The 23282-nt window shown below is 41.4% G+C and overlaps 1 long non-coding RNA gene across 1 annotated transcript; it reads right to left on the bottom strand.

Annotated features, from left to right (window-relative positions):
- Positions 1-19051: 19051 nt before the first annotated feature.
- On the bottom strand, positions 19052-20552 carry LOC125085306 (uncharacterized). The gene is made up of 3 exons (XR_007122886.1): positions 20284-20552; positions 19971-20018; positions 19052-19280 (listed from the first exon to the last, which is right to left on the bottom strand). It is a non-coding gene; the product is annotated as an uncharacterized LOC125085306 (long non-coding RNA).
- Positions 20553-23282: the final 2730 nt, after the last annotated feature.

The raw sequence follows: 23282 nt of genomic DNA, 5'->3' as shown, positions 1-23282 counted from the left end.
GATCTCTCTCTCTCTCTCTCTGTCAAGTAAATTAAAAAAAAAAAAAAAAAGAACAGTTAGGCTAGGGATTCTCTAACACTGCTTCCTACTAGAATTGATGGGATTTCTCAAAAATCCTCACATCCAAGGGCACCTGGGTGGCTCAGTCATTAAGTGTCTGCCTTCGGCTCAGGTCATGATCCCAGGGTCCTGGGATCAAGCCCCACGTCGGGCTCTCTGCTCGGCAGGAAGCCTGCTTCCCCTTCTCTCTCTCTCTCTGACTACTTGTGATCTCTCTTTCTCTCAGTCAAATAAATAAATAAAATCTTTAAAAACAAAACAAAAAACACAACAACAACAAAAAAAGAACTCCCTTTAAAAAAAAAATCCTCACATCCAGACCAATAATCTCAATCTCTGGAGGGAAGACCCAAGCATCAGTATTTTGAAAGCCATCCAGGTAAGCCTAATGTGTAGTCAAGTTTGAGAGAGCCAGTATATTTGAGAATATAAGCCCAATTCTAGTGCCTCCTAAGAAAAAATTTCCTATCCTATGAGTCTCATTTCAAAACACTTCAGAGAGAGAGAGATAGACTGGGATAGAGGGGTGTTTGGGGGGATGGCAGAATCTTGGCATGTCCCCTCTCAGAAGTGTTCCTCTCCATTGCTCTGTCCATTCTTACCATCCAGGTAAGTACATGTTCAATTCAAGCTGATCTTCAGTACTCCTCAGAAGTGTATATCTAGATAAAGTAAGCATAGTTTGCAAATGAAGTGTTCATTATGAAGCCTTGGTGAAAATCTAATATCCTCAAATTATTCTAGCTTAACTTAGTAGAATCAGTCCAACAAAGCTACCACTCTGATTTGAAATTTATCTGCCAAACACTCACGAAAGTATGAATCACTTCAACTTACAACAGAATTTCTTCCCCTTCTACAGTTTTGCAGCCTTCCATCTATTCCTTTCTCAAGATATGATACTTTCTAAAGTCTGTCATATTTTTTGTGTGCCTCTGAGTGACTGCTTGGGGAAGTGACTTCAGGACTAAGAAAATCTAGGTGTGAAAACTGGCTTTCTCAGTTACTGGTAGTGAGACCCTAAACTAAGCTTGTTCCTGCATCTCTCTGAGCCTCAGTTTTCCTGTCTGTACATAAGGGTAGTAACGCTTTACAAGGACGCTCTGAGCATCAGAGGATAAATATGTAAACTAACCAAAGCCTGGCATGTTGCCCCTCAACAAATGGAGTTATATTGATGACGCTTCCTCTGTCCCACTGGTCTTAAGCTCTTTATCCTTTTGCAAAGCATCTTTGCCTTCATTATCTCATGCAATCTTCCCCACAAGGAAGATAGGCTAGAAGTTATCTCTGAGTCACAGAAGAGCAAGCTGAAGTGCCAGACAGTTAATGGGATGGATTCAAGAGACAATTATGCATTCTCTTCATAAAACATGCTTATAAAGGGAAAAATCTTAAGCAGCAATCTAATTGGGGAAAACAAAACACAACCAAAAGGCACAGGGCTAAATGCAGTCATCCACTTTGGTAGATCTGAAAATAAATACCGGTGTGACCTAAGTCAACAGGGAAAAATCTGCATTCAGAAAATGAAACGTTCATGGTCAAATGAAGGGTGCTGTTGCGTTCAGGTGGCAGGATGGCAAATGACAGACCTTTTTCCTTTTCTTTATTTTTTAAAGGTAATCTTATCTTATGCCTTTCCTTTTTAAGTGAAATTTGTAATGTCAGAGATGAGGTGACATGTGTTTATTCATATTTATGTATAAATGAATATGTTTTTCCATAAGCCTAATCTATGTGTTTTGTTTTGTTTTTTCTAAGTGGTGGTTGCAAACCATCCCTGATTTGGATATTCCCATGAACAAGAAGCAACTTCAAGCCCAGTTTGATGACTCAGTTTCTTCCAACCCAGAGCATCCAGAGAACAACTGATATCTAGAGTGACTGACATAAGGTGACTATATTTTGCTGCACGTGAAAATCACCTAAGGAGATTTAGAAATCCCCATGCCCACTTCCACCAGGCCAAATGTATCAGCATCTCTAAGGATGGAATCCAAATATGAAAGGGTGTTTTTTAAAGCTTCCCAAGTAATTCCAGTGTGCAGCTGAGTCTGAGAACCAGCCATCTAGATTAATCCTTCTGATGCTGTGGGTTTGGGATGGCAACTGCATTTCTAACACACTTGTTTCCTGGTTGGTGCTGTTTCTGTTGGTCTTTAGACCACATTGACTGAGTAACAAGGACATAAAAGAGTTTCTTCGCCTTCATTTTAGGAGTATTAACACATCGGTTATATAATCACCTTAGGGACCCACCTCATTAGTTATAAAAATGAAAGTTTGGGCTGAGTAATTTCTGAGCTTACTTTGGCACTCCAAACTTGTATACTTTATGACTAACCATGCCATGAGTCTTATGTTTCTCAGGAGCCAGGAAATGACTGCTTATACCCAGTATCTTTTGAGCATTTGGCTCTCAGGCTGCTCCTCTCCCCATGAGACAGCCCGAGGTAGTGCTGCTCAAACACCTGTGTGCATCTGAATCACATGGAATTCCTGTTTTAAATGATCTAGAGCCCTACTTGCAGAGATTGATTTCATAAGTCTGGGCTGGAACCTAGAAATTAGTGGTGCTAAAAATAATAACAGATAACATTTATTGAATGTTTGCTATATGCCATCTTTTGTTCTGGTAATTTCATAACCTAAACCCATTAAATCTTCACAGTGATCCTAGGCAAGGGGGACTAATAATTCCCCCAGTTTATGGATGAGAAAACTGATAAAGAAGGTAAGTAATTGTCTAAGGTCACATAGTTAGGAAATTGAAGACATGAGATCCTGCTTGGAGGAAATTCAACACAGTTAGATTTTGAGATCCTTCCCTCAAAGAATTTCTGATTATAAAAAAGAAAAAAAAAGAAAGAAAGCAGCCACAGGGTCAGTGGGGTCAGGACTCACAGTCTGGGAAGCCGGTTTCAGATCCCAGATTTTGAACCAGCTGGTTCTAATGCAGATGGCTTCTAGATCACACTTTAAACACCCATTAGATCTGCTGAGCTAGTTGACTAGCTACCTAGGACCTCCTGGGATTTTCTTAAAGTACAGTCTCCTGAATCCCCTTCCCCCATATAGTGACTCCTGAGATCCAGCGTGAGGCCTGGGAGTCTGTGTTTTAACAAACATACTCCACCCACCAGGGATTCTGATACACAGCCAAGTTTGAGAACCATTGAAAGAATAGGACTTTAAGGCTGGTAACCTGCATTCATTACCAAGTTCTGCCAGTTGCCGTCTCTGCGTCCTCATTCATTCATTTAACAAGAACAAATATTTGTGCACTTGCTATATGTTTGTACTGGGTGCTGGAGATTGACTAGCAAACAAAACTGTCAAAACTCCCTTCCTTCATGAAACTTTCATTCTGGTTTACAAGAACATGATAAATGCAATGGGACCACATTAAACAGCAAAGGAAGTGAATTTAAATAAAGGTGGCCAGAGAAGGCCTCGTTGGGAAGATGGCATTTCAGTAAAGACATAAGGTTGCAGTGGGTTAGGTAGAGAGACCTATGGGAAGGGTGTTCCTGGCAGAGGGAGCAGCTAGTACAAAGGCTTGCAAGTTGGAGAATGCTCAGCATGTTCAAAGAACAGCAGGAAGGACGGTGTAGAGGGAATAGAGTGAGGGAGGGGGAGAATACATGAAAATGAAACCAGAGAATGAACAGAAGGCATGAGATCTAGAATTTGTAGGTCACTGAAAGCACTTGGTCTTTTGCTCTGTGTGAGATGGGAGCCACTGGAAGATTTCAAGTGAAAGCATCTGAACTATCTGAAAGTTTCCCCAGTTGCTGGGGGGATAACAGGCCATAAGAGGATGAGGGCAGAAGCATGAAGACCAGTTGGGAGACTATTGCAATTATCCAGGTGAGAGCTCATGCTAACCTGGATCAGGTGAATAGTAGTAAAGGTAGTGAGAAATGACTCTACTTGGAATATATTTGGACAGTAGAGAAAACAGGATATGCTGGAAGTTTGGGTTTGGGCTATGAAAGGGTGAAGTCAAAGACCTTCAGTAAAATGTATTCAATCACTGATTCATTTTAAAGACTATTTACTGGGCACTACTATGCACAATCACATGTGCTGGCCACTGTGCAAAGTCTTGAGGCTACATTAGTAAACTAAACTTATGGTACCTGCCCTCATGGACTTACATTCTAGTGACATGAGGACAATCGGCACCTAACTCTTGAGGTTATGACAATTACAACATACACAGTTCAGAACTTGGAACACAGTGGGACTCAATACATGGTAGGTATTACTATTATATAGATTATCTAGCCAAATGGTAATACATTTAGGTATAGACAACATAATTTGGTGCTAATAAAATACAGATGAAAGGAGTTTAAGACGGAGTAGGAGAGGGGAACTTGGGTGGCACAGTCGGTTAAGCGTCAGACTCTTGGTTTGGGCTCATGTCTTGTTCTCAGGGTCATGAGATTGAGCCTTACATTGGGCTCTGCACTCAGTGTGGAGTCTGCTTAAGATTCTCCTGCCCCTCTGACTTGTGCTCCCTCTCTCTCTCTCTGAAATAAATAAATAAAAATACTTTTTAAAAAAAGATGGTGTGGGAGAAAAGAATTAAGCTAGTTCATATCCCCGTGATTTCTCAAATAACACAACATTCATGGTTTCTGATTTTTATTTCGATATGGTGGGTGGTCCAGTACCAAGAAGGTCAGGAAGCCATAGCCATAAGACTTGAGCCCAACTCTGGGAAAGGTTTTGGGCTCCTTTTGAGATTAGAATAGCAAGCTTCTTTGTTGACCTGCATGCTGGGACTAGGTCTCAACCAGGGACAGTGGCAATGTTTAGAAACATTTTCAGTTGTCACAAATGGGGAACATGGGGGAGAAGTGTGTTACTGGCATTTAGTGAGTAGAAACCAGGGATGCTGTTAAATGTCCTATATAATACACTGGACACCTCCCCTTCGCACTCCCCAAAGGAGTATCCTGTACAAAATGTCAGTAGCGCCTAATACTAAGAAACCATGAGATGAAGAAAAGACATGTAGAGTTATCCAAAACCATAACCATATGATCATAAAATCAGTGGTTTGAGAGAAAAAGTGTCCACACTCTAACAAATGGGATGAACTCTGGAAGGACCTCATCGTGTCATTAATGAGAGAGGATACTCAGTTGAACAAACGTGTGCTGTGTCAGCTTTATTTCCAGCAATGACCCTCTTCAAAGGCAAATATCCATTCTTCTGCTGTCTTCACCAAAGGGTGTCCGAGTGCCTTTTCTTCTCATGTAAAGGTCCTGTTTGCCTAGACTGGGATATGGGGCATTCTAGGAGTAAGGAAAGTCTGTTTAAAGACATTTTATTCCGGGAAAATTAATGGGGCAGACAATGCAAAATAAAAGAGACAAATTGTTCTTTTGGTACCAAATAAATAGTTGTTTTCTGACACTGCCTGAATTTAAATGGTCCTCAGTTTGACTGTGAAATTAACACCTCTTTGAGGTTAATTGTGGGGGTGGGGTGCCATTCACACCACTTCCAGAGCTATTGTCTGTCTGGAATGCAGAAGGAGCAACACCAGCACGTGGTACACTTGCTTAACCAACACTTGCTCCCTAACTCTTCAGCCTTCATCCAAATACTGCAACCTAAAGATGCAGACATTCACACTGCTGACCCATTTCCCACACTCGCATCTCTCATCCAAGAAACAGTTACGGGAAGTCCATTGACCTTGAACCAAGTCGGTTCACTTCCAACAGACTCATTTCCTTTCTCTTTAAGATGGGAGAATTGACCAAGCCCCCTAAGGTCCTCTCAGCATGACCCTGCCTTGCTTCTAGTCCCAGAGTTTTGGGTGCTGTCTCATTACTGAGAACATGGGTATTGCATGAAAGATGCTCAACTCATAATTAGACAGTCACCAACCACAAACCCAGCTTCTTCAGTTACTAGCTGGGAGACCTTAGGAAAATCTTTTACACTCTCTCGGGGCATCTGGCTACATTTTTAAGTTCCTTTCCACCTTGAAAATGATAGAATTTTAGGAATCCTAAAATCAGTGACTCAAAGCTGGAAGGAGTTTTGAACGTTCTGTTGTTGCTGCTGCTCCCGAGTCACATCATAAAAGAATTGTCAACAAATGGTCTTGTGTACGTTTCTGTACCAATCAATTTTTCTTCTGGAAATGAACACTTTTTGATCATTCTTACATATTATTAGGATTCTTTCTGTAAATACTGAACCCGTTTTAAGTGTTATTGTCAATGAGTACATATGCCAGGTTTTCTGTAGCCCATAAATGGGACAGCATTTGATGTTACCATTTTTAATATTTTTGATTGGTTTACTATAGTGACAACTTTAAATTATTTAAATGTATATATCCGAAGCCATTAAAGGATGCTTCTGCATGTAACCTTATTTTCATTATGCACACTGTAACCTGGCCATTATGAAGCTGATATTCTAGAGCATATTTTGTTCTCCTCCAAACTAATACAAACAAACAAACAACAACAACCAAAAAAAAAAAAAAAAACCTAAAGGAAACATTAGGTACCTTCTTAAATTTACTATAAAGGAAGGCAATCAAATATACTTCTCTGCGGGTCCTCACTGGGAGCGCAAATTTTCCACCTACAGTGAAGGAAGAAATGCAGAAGTCTTTTAAGAACAAAAGGAAAACTGGATTATTCACTGCAAGACAGCAGTCATCTCTGGATATTGTGCTAAGAGTCCTTTAAAAAGTTTGGAGAGCAAGGACCAAGGAAATGCACACACATAAAAATAAAATTATTCCCAGATAATGTGCTTTATTAAATTTATTCCCCCATCCTATCTCGCTCCTAAGTTCTCTTACCAAACTACCCACCTCCCAGTGTTTATTCTACTACAAAACCATAACCCAAGCAAACAAAATCCTGGGACATTTCTTTTTAATTATTTTAGTCACAAAAATAACATATGAGCACTGTATAAAAGTTAGAAAGATAGATGACAAAAGGAAGAAATTACAACCCATCCATAATTCCACATCCCAAAAAGAGCCACTGTTAGCCTGGGTTATATCTTTCCAGAGATTTTTTCCATGAATATCTTTTTAAAGAGAAGTCATGCTCTTCAAACTATTTCTACCCTATTTCCTCACTTAACAATATGCTATGTGCACTTTCTGGGGCTTTTTTTTCTCCCCATAGAAACCCAGCCTGATTTCTTTATAAATCAGAAGGTTACTTCTAATATGGAATCCTAACAGTATTTTTTACTTTCTATTGTTATACAATGATCAGTAGTTAAATCCTTGTCACTTCACTTTTGTACACATTTTTAATTACTTCTTTACAATTAATTCTTAGATGTGACACTGTTAGACCCAATGGGGATGCCCACTCTTAGGCCCTTTTCACACAACACTGTACCTAAAATTTCACACTGATACTACTGCATCCCTCCAACCCTAGACCATTGCCATATTGGTCTGAGAGGCCCTGGTGTGGCCTTTCGAGCACAGAAAGTCTTTGGAAATACAGTGGTGATTTAGGAAGTGTAGGTGGTTCAGTTGTACGAGGGCCCACAAACCATCACAAAAGTTTCAAAGCTAACATTTACACAGAGTCACTGTACTATTGTGATTTCTGGTAAATAAGTGGGTGGAAGGCAAAACAGAAAGGGCTTTCCTTTGGGGGGTGGAAAAAACCAAACCTTACATAATAACAAGCCCAGATTTCACCCATAAATCTAAAAGCACCTCTAAATGCAGGCTTAATTAAATTAAGGATACATTGAAAATTTAAAGTGTACATACCTACAACCTGGAAATTCCCTTCCTAAATGTGGATTACTAAATCAAATTCTAAATAGAGAATTTTTATTTATAAGAATAAATTTGGAAAAATGAATTGGAAACCACATAAATGGCCATCAATAGAGGAATGGATAAATTAATTACAGTATATTCTTACAATGCGATATTATAAAGGAGACAAATGAATTCTTCTCTATACATCATGGACAGATTTTAAAATCTATTTGTATATAAAAAAAGGAAAAGATAGATGCAAAATTATATATATAGAACAATGACATAGAGAATAATATTATGTATTAAGAAAAACATATGTATGTATATACAACCATGGCCTGAAAGCCACCACTTTTGTGAGTCTTTGCCTCTGGGGAATTAAAAAAAAAAATGAAAGCAGTTGGGGGAGGGTGAGTGGTAGGAGAGAAGAAAAGTCTTTCAGTTCTATCTGTAATCTTATTTTAATAGTAAAAATCAGGCTGTTTTATCAAATCTAAGATGCCATTGATGAAAAAAAAAAACTATTATTTTATGTACAAATGAGGAAGAAATTTGCCACAATATGCAACCAATCCTAAAATGCACAAAATTTGAGGGATGCTAAGACGTGAAAAAAAAAAATATGTGTGAAATTCTCTCTCTATAAGGCAAAACACAAAAGGTTAGTAATGCTGCTAATTCACAAAGTAGTTGGGGTACATGGTTATTGGTTGTGTAAATCTGTGAACATTCAAAAACTTTTCCAAGGGAAAAAAACACATCAAATACTGTAGGGAATGGATTTTCCCCAAACTACAGAGCATGTTAAATGCCTGCTGCTCACATAACAAATATATTACTCCCAAGCCCACCTGCCTTTTTTGTGTGTGTGGTCCCCAAGTTAATTAGAATGTGGTGAAGGTGGGAGACAGATCCTTGAAGCTTTGTACGTCGAGAAGCATCTGGCTCATGACTTCACTTGAGAAATACTTGTTTGCTGAATTGAAGTTCTCCCAGTTGAAAAGAAGAATCTCAAAAAACAAATCTGGTTGTTGGTTGGTTCAAATCTGGTTGGTTCAATAATCCATGTGGGAGGAATTTGATTCAGCAGACTTAGGTGTCTAGATTCACAGTTCCTCAGGTCTGTGCAGAAAGCTATGCATGTTCATTATAAGGTTATTCCCTGGGAGAAGCAGCAAACTTAAAACCAGGCTACTCATCCTACCCTTAGCCAGTAAACTGAAGCCATCCTAGCTGCTTGGTTCCATGTGAGTTCATGGTAGTCGGTCCTAGCAGGGGAGCTAACTTGCCTCGAGTACTTTATTTCTCCCCTTCCCTTTAAGAAAGCTTTCTCTAGAAAGTATTCAGAAGAAGGGAGCGAAAAAGGTCCAGAGCTAGCATTACCAGATAAGAGACAGATTCTCAAATAAATGAATTTCAGATCAACAGTGAATGACTTTTCAGAAGTCTGTTCCCTTGGATTCAGAGAAGTACCAAAGAACTTTTTGCTACAAACATGTGCAAATATCACATGGGGATTGAAATTTTTGTCACTGATTACCTGAAATTCAAATTTAAATGTGTTTTATTTTCTAAATAGGGCAGACCTATTAGAAGAATTACCCCAATGAGAAGAAAAGGGAACATTGGACTGGCAGCTACATGGGGAAGAAAAACAGAGAATGGATTTGGAAGTGGCTAGGAGAGAAAGAAAGAAAGAAAGAAAGAAAGAAAGGAAGAAAGAAAGAGAAAGGAAGGAAGGAAGAAAAGGAAGGACAAACAAAAGAAGCCCAAGACCAGAAGTTATCCTGAAGGAACATACATTTGAGCTGAAGACCATGTCCATTTTTCCTACTTTCTATTAGCACGGAGGGTTTCATTCTAAACTGTGTACATCCTTGGACTGAGCAATGACTGTAGTCTCAGCAGCCTCAGTCGTCTGTTTGTCACCGTCTCTTCGGTGCGTCCCGGTGGGTGGGCGAGCGGCAGAGGTCTCTCTCGGGAGACACGAACTGATCTAGCAGGCTGGCTCGGGGCCACCTCCTCAAACCTGAGCTCTGCTGCTACCTTCCCTCTCACTGATAAGTCAAGAATCTTGGAGTCATTTTTTTCACTTCGGATTTGAATCCCACGTGCAGTGTGAACTAGAGCTCCCTGTGCCAGCTTGAGAGATGGCAAACGTCCTCCAGCCTGGTTCGGCAGCTCCTCCCCTGACAAACCGGAGAGCCTGAAGCTCTTGCCCTGGGTCAGAATCATTTCATGTGGCAAGCTCTCAACCTCATCACCTTCTAGAACACAGGCAGACCTTGAATGCTGAAAAACATTAAAAAATATATACATATACTCCTTCCTGTTCTTCTCAAAGTTATAAAAATAGAAGGAAGGGGGGTAAGAGGAGGCAGCAAGAGAGGTGTCAAGCAGACATTCCCTGGGTCTGAAGGAAGCAGCAGACTCCACTGTGTCTCACACCTTCCCTAGGTTTGTGGAGAGAGCTGTTGCTGCTTGCTTACCCTGTTGCCTGCACGTCGGTCTAGAGAGGTTGATACCTTCTTTTTCCTCTTTGGTTTTACTTGCAATGCTTGTTGAGGTGAGAATTTAGTTACTGGGTTTTTTTCACCTTATGTTTTGATCTCAAGGGGTTTAAAGTTACTTTCACTTTTTCGAACACTGGTGGCCCTGCTGGGAAAAAGCGCAAGCCCTCACCAGGGGCCCCTGGCATGGGAGGTTTCGGGAGAAGGTGTCTCCATCGTGTTTCTGGTTTGCAGAGCTGTCAGCAGCAGAGCTGCTCCTGATGTGCAGGTTCTGACCATTGGCCTCATTTAACTTCCTGCTTACAGAGGTGCAGTGGGGGAGGCGTTGTTATCCCCATTTACAAAAGAGGAGACCGAGGCACAAAAAAGACACTGACTTATCTGCTGACTACATTTAAGAAAAACCTCTGGAAATGTAATGAGATGGAGAAAAGAATTCTCTAACACCATTTTCAGAGAAGGATTTGCAAAAGGATAAGCAGGTTGCTTTGATCAGCTGCTCAAAAGGCAAGGAGAAAGGAAAGGAGTGATCCTCCTGGGGCTTGTGATAGATGGGGCTCAGGCCACCTTCTAGGAGAGGTGGGGAATTGGAGCCCAGGGCTTTCCTTGTGGTGAGTGGGTTCAGTAAGATTGGGAACAGCAGCAGAAATGTTCTAGACTACTGAGCAGGAACAGTCCTTCTTCCCGGTCCTCCTAACACTCTGTTTCTGGGCCTCTGCTCTAAAGAGCACATTACAGCAGAGACAAAGAATGGAAAATCATCTCTTCTCATTGACAGAATTCTTTTGTTGAAGATGCTCTCCTTTTTTGATAGTGATAACATTTTGGATGCTGGAAAGCAGAAAGATAAGTACTGACTCACTTAATAAGCCCGAGAAAGCTGGACTCTTAGATAGGAGCCCCGTATTCGGAAAGCGATGGATTAACAAACATCTGAGGAAGACCCCAACGTGCAAGTCGGCAGTCTAAGCAAGGAGACGACAACTTAAAAAACAAAAACAATACATTGGGCACCTGGGTGACTCATCTGGTTAAGCATTTGCCTTCCTCTCAGGTCATGATCTCAGGGTCCTGGGATCAAGCCCTGCATGGAGGGCCCCCTGCTCAATGGGGCATCTGTTTGTCTCTCTCCCTCCCTGCCACCTCTAACCTGAGCTCGAGCTTGGACTCACTTTCTCTCAAATAAATAAATAAAATATTTTTTTTAAAAAACTCAACTCTCATTAATATTCTCTGAGAGAAAAGAAAACGCATACATGAAATAAAAATAGGACTCTGTTGGGGCCCCTGGGTGGCTCAGTCATTAAGCGTCTGCCTTTAGCTCAGGTCATGATTCCTGGGTCCTGGGATTGAGCCCCACATCGGGCTCCCTTCTCAGTGGGAAGCCTGCCTCTCCCTCTCCCACTCCCCCTGCTTGTGTTCCCTCTCTCGCTGTGTCAAAATTGATACGTAAAATCTTTTAAAAAGGGGGGGTTCTGTTAAAAAAAAATGCAGATATCCAGAGTAAGTTTTGGAAAATAAAAATCTGACAGCAGAAATGTACCTATCAGTAAAAGCGCTGGAAGAGAGTCTTGAGGAAATTTCTCAGAAAGAGAGGGAAAGGCACAGCCACTGACTGGCTGGCTCAGTCAGTGGAGCTTACAGCTCTTGATCTCGGGGTTGTGAGTTTGAGCCCTACATCGGGTGCAGAGAGGACTTAAAAATAATTTTTGTTTAAAAAAGGAAAAGTAGAATCGGGCTCTCTGCTCAGCAGGGAGCCTGCTTCTCCCTCTCTCTCTGCCTACTTGTGATCTGTCTCTCTCTGTGTCAAATAAATAAATAAAATCTTAAAAAAAAAAAAAGGAAAAGTAGAGCAAAAACGCTAAGAGATGGAAAACAAGAGAGAAAACATTTGCAAATTAGATATTGGGGAGTGTCCAAAAGGCTAAAAAAAGGAATTCTAAAAAGTTAGAAGACGGAAAATAAACAATGAAAAAGCTAACCAAAAAGTTCCAGAATTAAGAAGGTCTCATCAAGGTTCACCACAATAAACTGAAATGAATTCCTACCACAGCTAAAGAATTACAGTCAAGAAGAAATAATAGAAACTAAAAGACAACAGAGAAATTCTGAGGGAAAATGGGTACCAATTGATAATTCTGTGTCCAAGTCAATTAAATTTCAGTGTCAAGAGACATTTATATATAGCATTTATATATATCATTACACTTATATATATCATATACATATATAATTTATATATATGATTATAAATACATATATATAATTTCTTACAATTTTTGTCTCCTATGTGCTTCTTTCTCAGGAAGTCTAGGAGGTGCCCTCAAAAGTGGGGATTAAACCAAGCGAAAGACAGATACAGGGAACTCAAATCACAAGAGATAAAAACAGAAAACCTGAGCCATGCAAGTAAGCCAGGCCAGAATCCAACACCATTGGGGCTATGATTTCATTTCATTTTTGTTTTATCAAATTAGCGTGCATATAATTTAACAACAATACAATAAGATTTATTATGAAGGCAATCATCCTCTGGGCCATCTTCTTTTTCCAGCTACAATTTACTCCCCAGAAGCAACCGTCTTCATCATTAGAGAGAGAGATCACGTGTGGGGCGTGGGGGCAGAGAAGATGGAGAGAGAGATGCTCAAGCAGTCTCCACCCTGAGTGCAAAGCCCAAAGCAGGGCTGCCTACCACAACCCTGAGACCATGACCTATGCCGAGATCAAGAGTCTTGGCACTTAACCAAATAAGCTACCCAAGTGCTCACCTTCATCTCTTTTAGCTGTCTCTTTTGGCAATTGCCTCCAAGTCATTAAATAACATAGTGCTACACATTGAGGTTTCCAGTTCAGTCATTCCCTGTGTATTCTCTACTCGGGAAGTTTAAAGATGATTCCCCTACTGACACCCCTGCCACCAGCAACACTTCTTGGATGGGTCTGCTTATTTCGGAAGTTGTCTCTTGCCTTGATTTCCACATGACACCCAAAGCTTTGGCTTGTGTTTTCCATCACTCAAGATAGTGTTTTTTATGGGGGGGGGGGGCGGTAAATAACTTGATGATTGAATCAATAGGTTTGAAGTAAAGCAAAGACAAGGAATCCATAAAAATAAAAATTCCTATAATCAAGACAAGCACACAAATGTGTGAATAAGATTTTCAACAGAAACATAACAGAGACCATGCAGGATACAGGGCAAAATAGAGCAAGTTTTAATAAGTAGATTTATCAGGGCAGCACATGTGAGAAATAAAAGTGAGTTCAAGATCAAAGAAAATACCCAGCCTTCTTACTTTAGATACAAATTGGCAATTAGCCTAGATCGCCTTACACGGTGACCACAGAAGGGCTATATGATCCAAACAGGAAGTATCAGCCTCAAAAATCTTAAAAGCCCCTGATGTGAACTTCTCCTCTTTGATCTACCCAGCGCCAATCTCTCCTTATGAGGACAGACCCTCTTTTTTTGGAGACCTGCTCCTCTCTCCAGGCTAAGTATCTACGGTTCTAGCGAAATCTTCTTATCCCAAACAACTTATCCTGAGGCCATAGTGATTAAGCTAGAGGTGGATATGTAAGGTAAAGCCAGGCAAATTCAAAACCTTCCCTGGGATGTTTAGGAAGCTGTACAGAGGGCAGAAGAGTTTTCTTCACAGTGCTATGAGCCACCTAAAAATCAGAACTTCCAAAATATACAAGAAAAGGAAAATGGATTTTGAGGGACGATTAGTTGCCTCTGCCACAATTGCCAACTAAGACAATGTAGTAGGATGTTATGACTGGAAATTCTCCTGCACACCTCAGCCTTAGTGAGGGGAGGCGTATGCCATTTTTCGCTTTAGAATTTCTCAGCTTCAATGGGACAGATTTCAGATTATGCAGATTTACAAAGGAAATGAATTTGAAAATTCATTCCATAACATATGAATCCCTCAGGTGGTTCAAGAGGATTATAGAGGGGAGAAGGAGGGAGAATTTGGGGAGGTGGCTGCCGTTGAACAAAAGTCTGCCATGAGCCCTGTAAGCCTTCCCACCAGGGGCATGTGTGAGGGGACCACACTGTGACTGCCTTTTCCCCTCAAGTCCAGTGAGGAGGCTTTGTAGAAGTTGCCACAAAACACTGATTAAGAGATATGTTTGCATAGAGCTGCTGTCATTCTGGGGGCCCTGCTCCACCATATTGCTTTGGGGAGGAGGTGGGGCATGGTTGTTTCTAAATAACCACAGGACGATGGAGTCTTCCAAAACACCCCCCCGCCCCAGAAGGTTGAGCTGGGAGATAGAGGGGGCAGCGCTTGACTTGCACTCACGGCAGACTGTGGACTGGGTCTGAGTCCTCTTTAACAAATCTAGAGTGAGAAAGGCTGATCTCAAGCTTTGGTGGTGGTACCCAGGAGCCGCTGCTGGGTGAGATGGGTCTACATTTTGTCAGAGCAAAGGATGTGGGCTGTGGGGGCAGAGTCTGGATGAAGTCAACCTGGGCTTTTTGAAAGGCATCCATAAAAGGCAAGGGGAACTCAATAGAAAAGGGTCGGAGGGGCACCTGGGTGGCTCAGTGGGTTAAAGCCTCTGCCTTCGGCTCAGGTCATGATCCCAGGGTCCTGGAATCAAGCCCCACATCCGGCTCTCTGCTCAGCAGGGAGCCTGCTTCCCCCTGTCTCTCTCTGCCTGCCTCTCTGCCTACTTGTGAACTCTCTCTCTCTCTGTCAAATAAATAAAATCTTAAAAAAAAAAAAATAAGGGGGGCGGGGCTGGAGACATTTGTCACTGGTGCTCAGAGCCTGTTAACACAAAAGGCAGGTCACATCCCTCCTACGCTCAAAAATCCTGCCTGTAAAGGCCCAAATTATGACATTGTCCTAGGATGGTCCTCCAGTCCTAGCTTTTCCTAGAAGCAGCCAGTTTAAATCAGTTCAGGCCCTCCACTCGGAATATTCTTCACCCAGCTATCTGCAACGTACGCTCCTTTACTTCCCTTACATATTGTCTCAGGTTGGGTTCCTTAGAAGCAGAACCTACAACCACGAGTTCTGTGCAGTAACTTATTGAGGGAGTGTTCTGAGGAGAAAGCCATAAAAAGCAAGGGAAGGAGAGGAAAGCAGGGGAAGCTGCTAAGCAAAGCTGTGATTTCTAGCTTCCTCTACCTGATCCCACGTAGAACTCGAAATATGAGCGGCACTACAGAATTGTCCTATGCTCTTGCCCAGGTTGTATACCACCTACCGGGCAGCCGATGGTCACAGGCTTCCCCTCAGTGGGATGTATAGACTTCCAGGCATCTCTTGGCAAAAGGGCTCCTAGTAGCTGAAGACTAGTCTCAGGAGAGGGATGCACCTGTGAGTCATTAACAGCTACCACAGCATTTGGGACATGGGCACACTCTCCCAATTAAAGGGGAACTGGGAAGGCCACCAACAGTGTCTACTACAGGTGTCTGAGACAGTCCTATCTTCCTTCCTTGAATTCGTTTTTCCACCGCTGCTATCACTTGCTAACATTAATATCTTTTACTTCCTTTTATTATTGCTTACTTCATACACCTAAATGTAAGCACCGTAAGGGAAGGCATTCTGTGTTGTTCACTATCATAACTACATATAGTACCTGGGAGAGGACTTGATTCAGCATATAGGTATTTGTAGGGACTTCGTCAATACTTGTTGAGTTAAAGACTGTACAAATGAGTGCATGAGCAATAATCTGCTGAGAAAATGTTGGTTTATTTAGATATTACTCATGCTTCATGTTCATTTGACAAGCTGATTACTTAAGACACTAGTAATCATTTGGAGGGAAAGTTTGCCCCTGGAAAGCAATACCGGTGAGTGTAGAGGACAATATGAGGTGCTTATCTTACTCAGAGATATGAGATATTAATTAATTAGCTAATTAATTAACTATTAATATAGGCATTCTGTATTAATTTAGTATAGAGAGGACTCTAGTAGAGCCCCAAAGACCTGGTATACCAGATGGCTGGAAGAAGGAGTCTGGGAAGCCCAGAACTAGCTACTAATATGTGCGCTGATATTTTCTACTTTGGTTGTTCTTTCTGTCTCAGTGAGTCTGGGCGGACCGGGTGTGGGTTGGCCCAGGCACTACTGTACTGGCGAGAGGCACGCTGAAGATGTTGGCACTGGAGGAAGCAGCTCTGTCCAAAAGCAGCCTTCTGCACTGAGAGCAACAAAAGAGGCTGATCAAATCTCCCCTTCGAAAATAAACGTAGAATTCTCAGCCCTGGGAAATCTAAACCTGCATGTCGGCTTCCCCTGGGATCTTTAAAAGACATGGATGCTCAGGTCTAAACCCAGACCAGTCAAACTCAGATCTGTGGAATTGGGTCCCAGGCACTGGTATATTGAAGAGGTCCACAAGTGATTCTAATGTCCATTCTAGGAGGGAAAGCATCCTTGAGAAACAGAGCAAAGGAAAAGACATTGCTCAATGTGTTTAATCAACAGTGAACACATCTACTGGTTGATTATGGATGCTACGTGGTAGGAAGGCTGCTTTCCTGGTCTTTTCAAGAAACACGGGCTCCCAGGGAAAATTTAAACAGTTCTGTGTTTGAGGTTCATTTCATGTCAGGGAGGCTGTGGTCTTAATATGGGTATCCTCTCCCTTTCCTGCCCAACGGGAGACTGGGACAGATCCTGGGTCTCTGGACCTCCCTCATTCCCTACCATTCACCTTCCTCTACTCACCTCCCATGATCTTGAACATTGACTCAATGCCATCTGTCCCCCAAACCCTACCCTGCCACACACAACTTTCCATCTGCAAAAATGGAAAAAGTGAAAACTCACTAAAATGGAACCAGGAGATTGGGCAGGGGGAGCTCTCACGCCCTGCCACTTGTCAATTGAAGATCCAACAGGGAGAGAGGGATACTACTTTACTACCCTGCAGGAAGAAGAGAGGCTTCCCTCTTCCCCTCTCTCCCCCAACAACAGCCCAGCCAGTGAGAGACAGTCACCATCAGCCAATAAAAGCCAGTATACTATGAACTCCCAGTTTACTCCAATGGACTTTTTGTTTATAACAGCCTTTCCAACCCCCTCTTTCCTCTATTTAAAAAAAAAAAAAAAGGAGTCCACCGCTTTGTTTCAGGGCCTTAGCTATGACTTTGTGCCATAGCTTGCTTGTTCTAGATTATAATTCTCTATTATTCCAGAATAAACCCATATTTTGCTGGTAAAATAGCTTACAGTTTTATTTTTAAGGTTAACACATCTTCGTGTCCTCATAATTAATCCTAAGCCACTCAGGCTCGGTTGTTCATTGAAGCTGATAGCTTTCCTCCTACACCCAGTTCCTACTGGCCTGCAGCAGATGGGATGACCTCTGATTCTAGTGTCTGAAGACACTAAAGTGGTGGGATGGGGAACAGAGTAGGGAGAAAGAAGGAAGGAGGGTCCTTTCCATGGCATTTATATAGTTAATTTGCTTTTGGCAGCCTAGCATCTATGTTCTCCTTCTGATAGCAGCCTACTTTCCTTTATTGTAACTACTTTTTCCCAGTTGGATATTCCTGGCAGATACTCTATTCAGGGACCATATCCTCTTTTAGCCAAAGGGCAGGCACATGGCTTAAGCCAGGCCAATCAGATATTCCCTCCTGAAATGTACCTCTTGAGCAGGAAGACAAGGCAATTGAACATAGTGTTGTAGTGAGTCAACCTGGCAGAAAATTCCTACTCAGATGGTTTCCAGAGAGAAAACATCCCAGTGGTTCATGTTCCTAGCTTCCAATCCATGTGCTGTCCCAGACCCAATTCTCCAGCCTCCTGGATGCTTCTCTGAACTCCCAGTAGCTAACAATTTCCTCTTTTGTTATTGTTTTGTTTTGTTTGTAGATTGGTTGATGGAGGGTTTTTCATTTGTTTGTTGTTGCCCGTTGTTGTTTTATTTTTGTTTTGTTTTGCTTTATACTGTTTTTACCTAAATTAGCCAGAGTCTGTTTCTCCAGTTTGTAAACAAAGAACCCTATCTTAATCAATCTTCCCTTTAATGTGCATGAGAAATCCAAATTCCTTCTGTGACCTCTATTTCTTAAGAACCAACAACCTGAAAAAAAAAAAAAAAAAAAGAACCAACAACCTGGTCTAATCAGGCTTGGAAAAAAAAAAAAAATCTATCCCTGCACATCACCCACCCAATTCTTTCCTAGGTATGTATTAAAATTCTCTTATGTTAGTTGATGACAAGGATAGTTATGACCAAATTCTTCTTCTTACTATGGATAGAGAAGGGGTAAGTAAAGACACTTAATTTATTCTTACACTCAATATATGGTCTACCATGTAGCAGAAATGGGGTTTAGGATGGTATCTCTTCCTACCACCCATGTCAATTTATAACACATTTCCATGTCTATAAGGAATCTGTACATGTTGACCCTCTACCCTGAGCAATCCCCAACTGGCTGGTTCCTGGGTTCTAGTCCCAGTAAGGCCCAGTAAGGCCATTCTCATGTGACCTTGAATAATTCACTTCACCTTTCAGACTTCTTTATCCCTCTCTCTCTCTCTTTAAAGTAGGAGCCAACACGGGGCTTGAACTCACAAACCTGAGATCAAGACCTGTGCTGAAGAGTCAGGCACTTGACTGACTGAGTCACCCAGATGTCCCATCAGACTTCTCTTCTCTATAAAATGAAAGACCTGGAGAACATGATGCCCAAGTATGACATTTAATGATCCCAAGAAACGAATGTCATATAATTTGGTCTCACAATCACCTCAGAACCTGGAGCTCCAGATGGGGCCAAGGCCTGGAGAGGGCTCATTCTCTTCAGCATCTCACTGATCTATCTGCTTCTCTCCATCTCTGTGACCACCATGACTCTCTAATATTGTCAGGACTTTTGCAACAGCTTCCTCAGGTGTCAACTCTGCCCTCATCCAGACTCTTCTCTGCAAAGTAATCAGAGATCTTATTAGAAAGTGAATCTGAATATATAAATTACATTTCTTTTAGGATAATCTGATCTGATGCCTTCACGTTTTTTCTATCTCATATCCTACATTTTTCTTCTTGCCCTGTATGTTCCAACCTCAATAATCAGTTTTCAGTCCTTCCAAATACCACAGGTTTTCCTTGTTCCAGGATCTTTGCACAAGCTCTATCCTCTACCACTAAACCCTCCCCACCCCACTTTGCCTAGCTACTTCACTCACCCTGCAGATCTTGCCTCAAACATTCCATCATCAGAGAAATCTTTCCTAACCTCCCACACAAGCCAGGTAGCCCTGTCAAATGATCCCCGTACTTTCCATACTTCTCTGCAGGGTCATTATCAGAGTGATTAATTATAAATTTAATTATTTGTTTACTTTGAAAAGTGTTATTTCCTCCACTGTTCTGTTTATCACTACAACCCAACATCTAGCACAGTACCTAGCACACCTAGAACCTCCACTGTTCTGTTTATCACTATAACCCAACATCTAGCACAGTACCTAGCACACCATGGAGAGGTTCATATATTGCATACATGAGCAAAGGAATTAATTGGAATGTGTCCAAGCATCTCATCCTTCTTTTCTGTTCTGTGCCTTCTGGGTAGATCCATATCCTTCCCGCCCAATCCAATGTCCACTTACCTTGATCAACTTCTTCCTTATTTTTATAAAACATGCTCTTGGGAAAAACTGTAGTAAATTAAGGTGAAATTCACCATCAGTATGCCTGGAGTATCACACATCTATTGGCATTTTATTTAATAATGAACGATGCCTAGGTTTAGTTTGAATCCAGAGAATCTTAACTGTCTTAGCAGAATGTCCGAGGTTCAAAGGCAAGCTCCTCATAGTAACATTTTTTGTCTGGATCCTTAGATTCCCATGTGTTCCCCATAAAAGGGTTTCTTTATCTGCTGGGCCCATCATAAGAACGTTACACTTAATGCCCCCTTACCTTATCCTATCCTCCTGTGCTAATATGGACTTCCTTTCAGAAACATCGAAGTCACTATTCTACAGAATAGTGCTTGAGGGCTTCCTTTCCCGTAGTTTCCGCCAGCTCAGTATAATGACATGGCTTTCTTCCTTTCTTTGAATGGCTTTGAGTAGAAGCACAGAATCCTACAATATTTGTGTGGCAATAATTTCTTTGAATGCCCTACATGATCAGCTACAATCAGAGGCATCAAAAGAAAACCAGCTCTGGGTTCAATGGAAGGTAAGATAACAAATGTGACAATTACTTTATAAAGCTCCATAGAACCCAATGTCTTCTCCTAGCTGTGGTATATAGACACCATAGCAACTGAAGAACCCAGGCTTGGGAGCCAAGCAGACCTGGGGTTAATTCCTGCCTCTGTCCCTGTGAACCTGGCCAAGTGACAGACACCTCTACATGTCTGGCTTATTATCCATAAAATGAGAACAATAATGCCTACCTCATGTATTAAGGCACAAAACAGAGTCCCTGAAGCAAGAGGGGAGATCATTATGTAGTAGCTTAAAAACAGTAGAGTTCTCAGGGTTTTTTTGCTCTGAGTGCATGGAACCTATAGAGGAGAAAAAATAATTTTCCCTCTACCCTTCTAGATTCTTGGCTGAGGCACCCATGTAATAAAAAGACAGATTAACAGGAGAAACCCAAACAAAAGTTTAATAACCTATATACCTCCTATAGGGGTTATATGCCTCCTATATAGGTTATTAAACAAAAAATAATACAAACAAATTAAACAAAAAATTAATACAAAAACAAAAATAAATACATGCATACACCCAGGAAAATTGAGTAACTCCTTAATGCGGCCCAAACCATCACCTTATATAACATCTCCTGCTAAAGACAGATGATGTTCAGGGGTGAGGAGTCAGTTACAGGAGGTTTTCCAGTAAAGCACAGTAACTAAGAGTATGATTGTTAGGCAAATTTAAGTCTCTGCCCTTCTCCACTGATAAAGAGTATTCTAGAGATTGAGTCCTGTCCCTCTTCCTGGTGCAGACCGGGAGACACCCTTACAAAGGGAGATTTCTCTTATAAATGTCAATGTCTCTTACAAAAGGGTTAACTTCTCAGTTTTCAGAGCTTCACCTGTTTTTTAAAAATAACCAGTTTAGAACAATCCATATGCCAACGAGGCATACTTGGGGGTTGTATATTTTGCTCCCTTTAGGTTTTACTGTTAATTTACTCTCTACACAGTTTGCTTTGTTAGCCTATGTTTTGACTGGCTCCTTCCTCTGACGTTTTCTTTCCTGAGATAGATAGATATAGATATATTATATTATATAATATATTATATATATATATATATAATACAAAGGAAGACATTTTAAAAATGTTTTTTAAAGGAAGACATTATATATATATATTACAAAGGAAGACATTTTTAAAAAGTGGAATTTCTGGGTGCCTGGGTGGCTCAGTGGGTTAAGCCGCTGCCTTCGGCTCAGGTCATGATCTCAGGGTCCTGGGATCGAGTCCCGTGTCGGGCTCTCTACTCAGCAGGGAGCCTGCTTCCCTCTCTCTCTCTCTCTCTGCCTGCCTCTCTGTCTACTTGTGATCTCTCTCTGTCAAATAAATAAATAAAATCTTTAAAAACAAAAGTGGAATTTCTCCCCCCCCATTATTTCATTTAATTGCTATTAGGATAATTTCTTTAGGTAAGTTTATCCATCATCCCTTTATTTTTTCTTTTATGAGTTCAAAAGGCTATCACTAGGGGCGCCTGGGTGGCTCAGTGGGTTAAAACCTCTGCCTTCGGCTTGGATCACGATCCTAGGGTCCAGGGATCGAGCCCTCCATTGGGCTATCTGCTCCACAGGGAGCCTGCTTCCTCCTCTCTCTCTGCCTGCCTCTCTGCCTGCTTGTGATCTCTGTCTGTCAAATAAAGAAATAAAATCTTAAAAAAAAAAACAAAAACAAAAGGCTATCATGAGCTCAGGCTTACTCATTTAGACAAGCGTTCTCAAACCGGGTGAGTGTACCCCCAGGGGACATTTGGCAATATCTGTAGACATTTTTATAGTCACATCTGGGAAACAGGTGCTACTGGCATCTGATAGGCAGAGACAAGGATGCTGCTACATCTCCTATAAGGCACAAGACTGCCCCTCACAACAAGGAATCACCCAGCCCTCCTGTCAGTGGCTCCCAGACTGAGAAGTCCTGCCTTAGAGTGAGGCTGTTCATCTTGCCCAAATCAAAACCTTCGCTTGAATCTGGTAGCTCAGCAGTCTCAGTTCTAAGACAAGCACCTCCCCTTAAACCGCTTTGATTCCCTCCCTCCTCCCCAGCTCTGACAAACAACTGCTTCAAAATAGTAACATGCAAAGTCTATCTTAAACACACTGAGTCAAGAAATTCAGAGTTAAGGTTTAAAAATTCGAGGCTGGCACTCTGCTGTTAAAAAAAGACAAAGCCCAAAGGTGCCAGGGTGTGAGTTGGAGACAAAGTGTCAAGCCAAGCTTTCAACTCCAACCTTGCTACTTTTGGCTTTTGTGGGCTTAGGTCAGACTCTGTGCTATCCTGGGGTGGCTGTTCTGTGGTTTCCTTCTGACTTCTATAGAACCTAAAGAAAAAACATTGGCAATATTCAGAGCAGGCCTCCAGAGATGGTGGCATGAGCTATTTAAGGTTTGGAATCTTAGGGTGCCTGGCTGGCTCAGTGAGTAGCAAATGCAACTCTTAACCTTAGAGTCATGAGTTTGAGCCTCATGTTGCGGGGTAGAGTTTACTTAATGAACTTTTTAAAAAAGGTTTGGAATTTAAATTTGTAAATAATATTTATTTAATAAAATCACTAAGTCATGGCACTTTATGTTCTATATTCATCATACTTAAAACTTCTTACATGTTAAATAAGTCAATTACCTAATAATTTTGTGTGATGAAAAAGATAAGATGGCGTAGCCAAAAAACATGGTATTGAGAGTCAGAACAAAAGTAAATTTCAG

Source organism: Lutra lutra, chromosome 1 (assembly GCF_902655055.1).
Source record: "Lutra lutra chromosome 1, mLutLut1.2, whole genome shotgun sequence".
Classification (NCBI taxonomy): Eukaryota; Metazoa; Chordata; class Mammalia; order Carnivora; family Mustelidae; genus Lutra; species Lutra lutra.
This window is presented reverse-complemented; position numbering and strand designations above follow the sequence as displayed.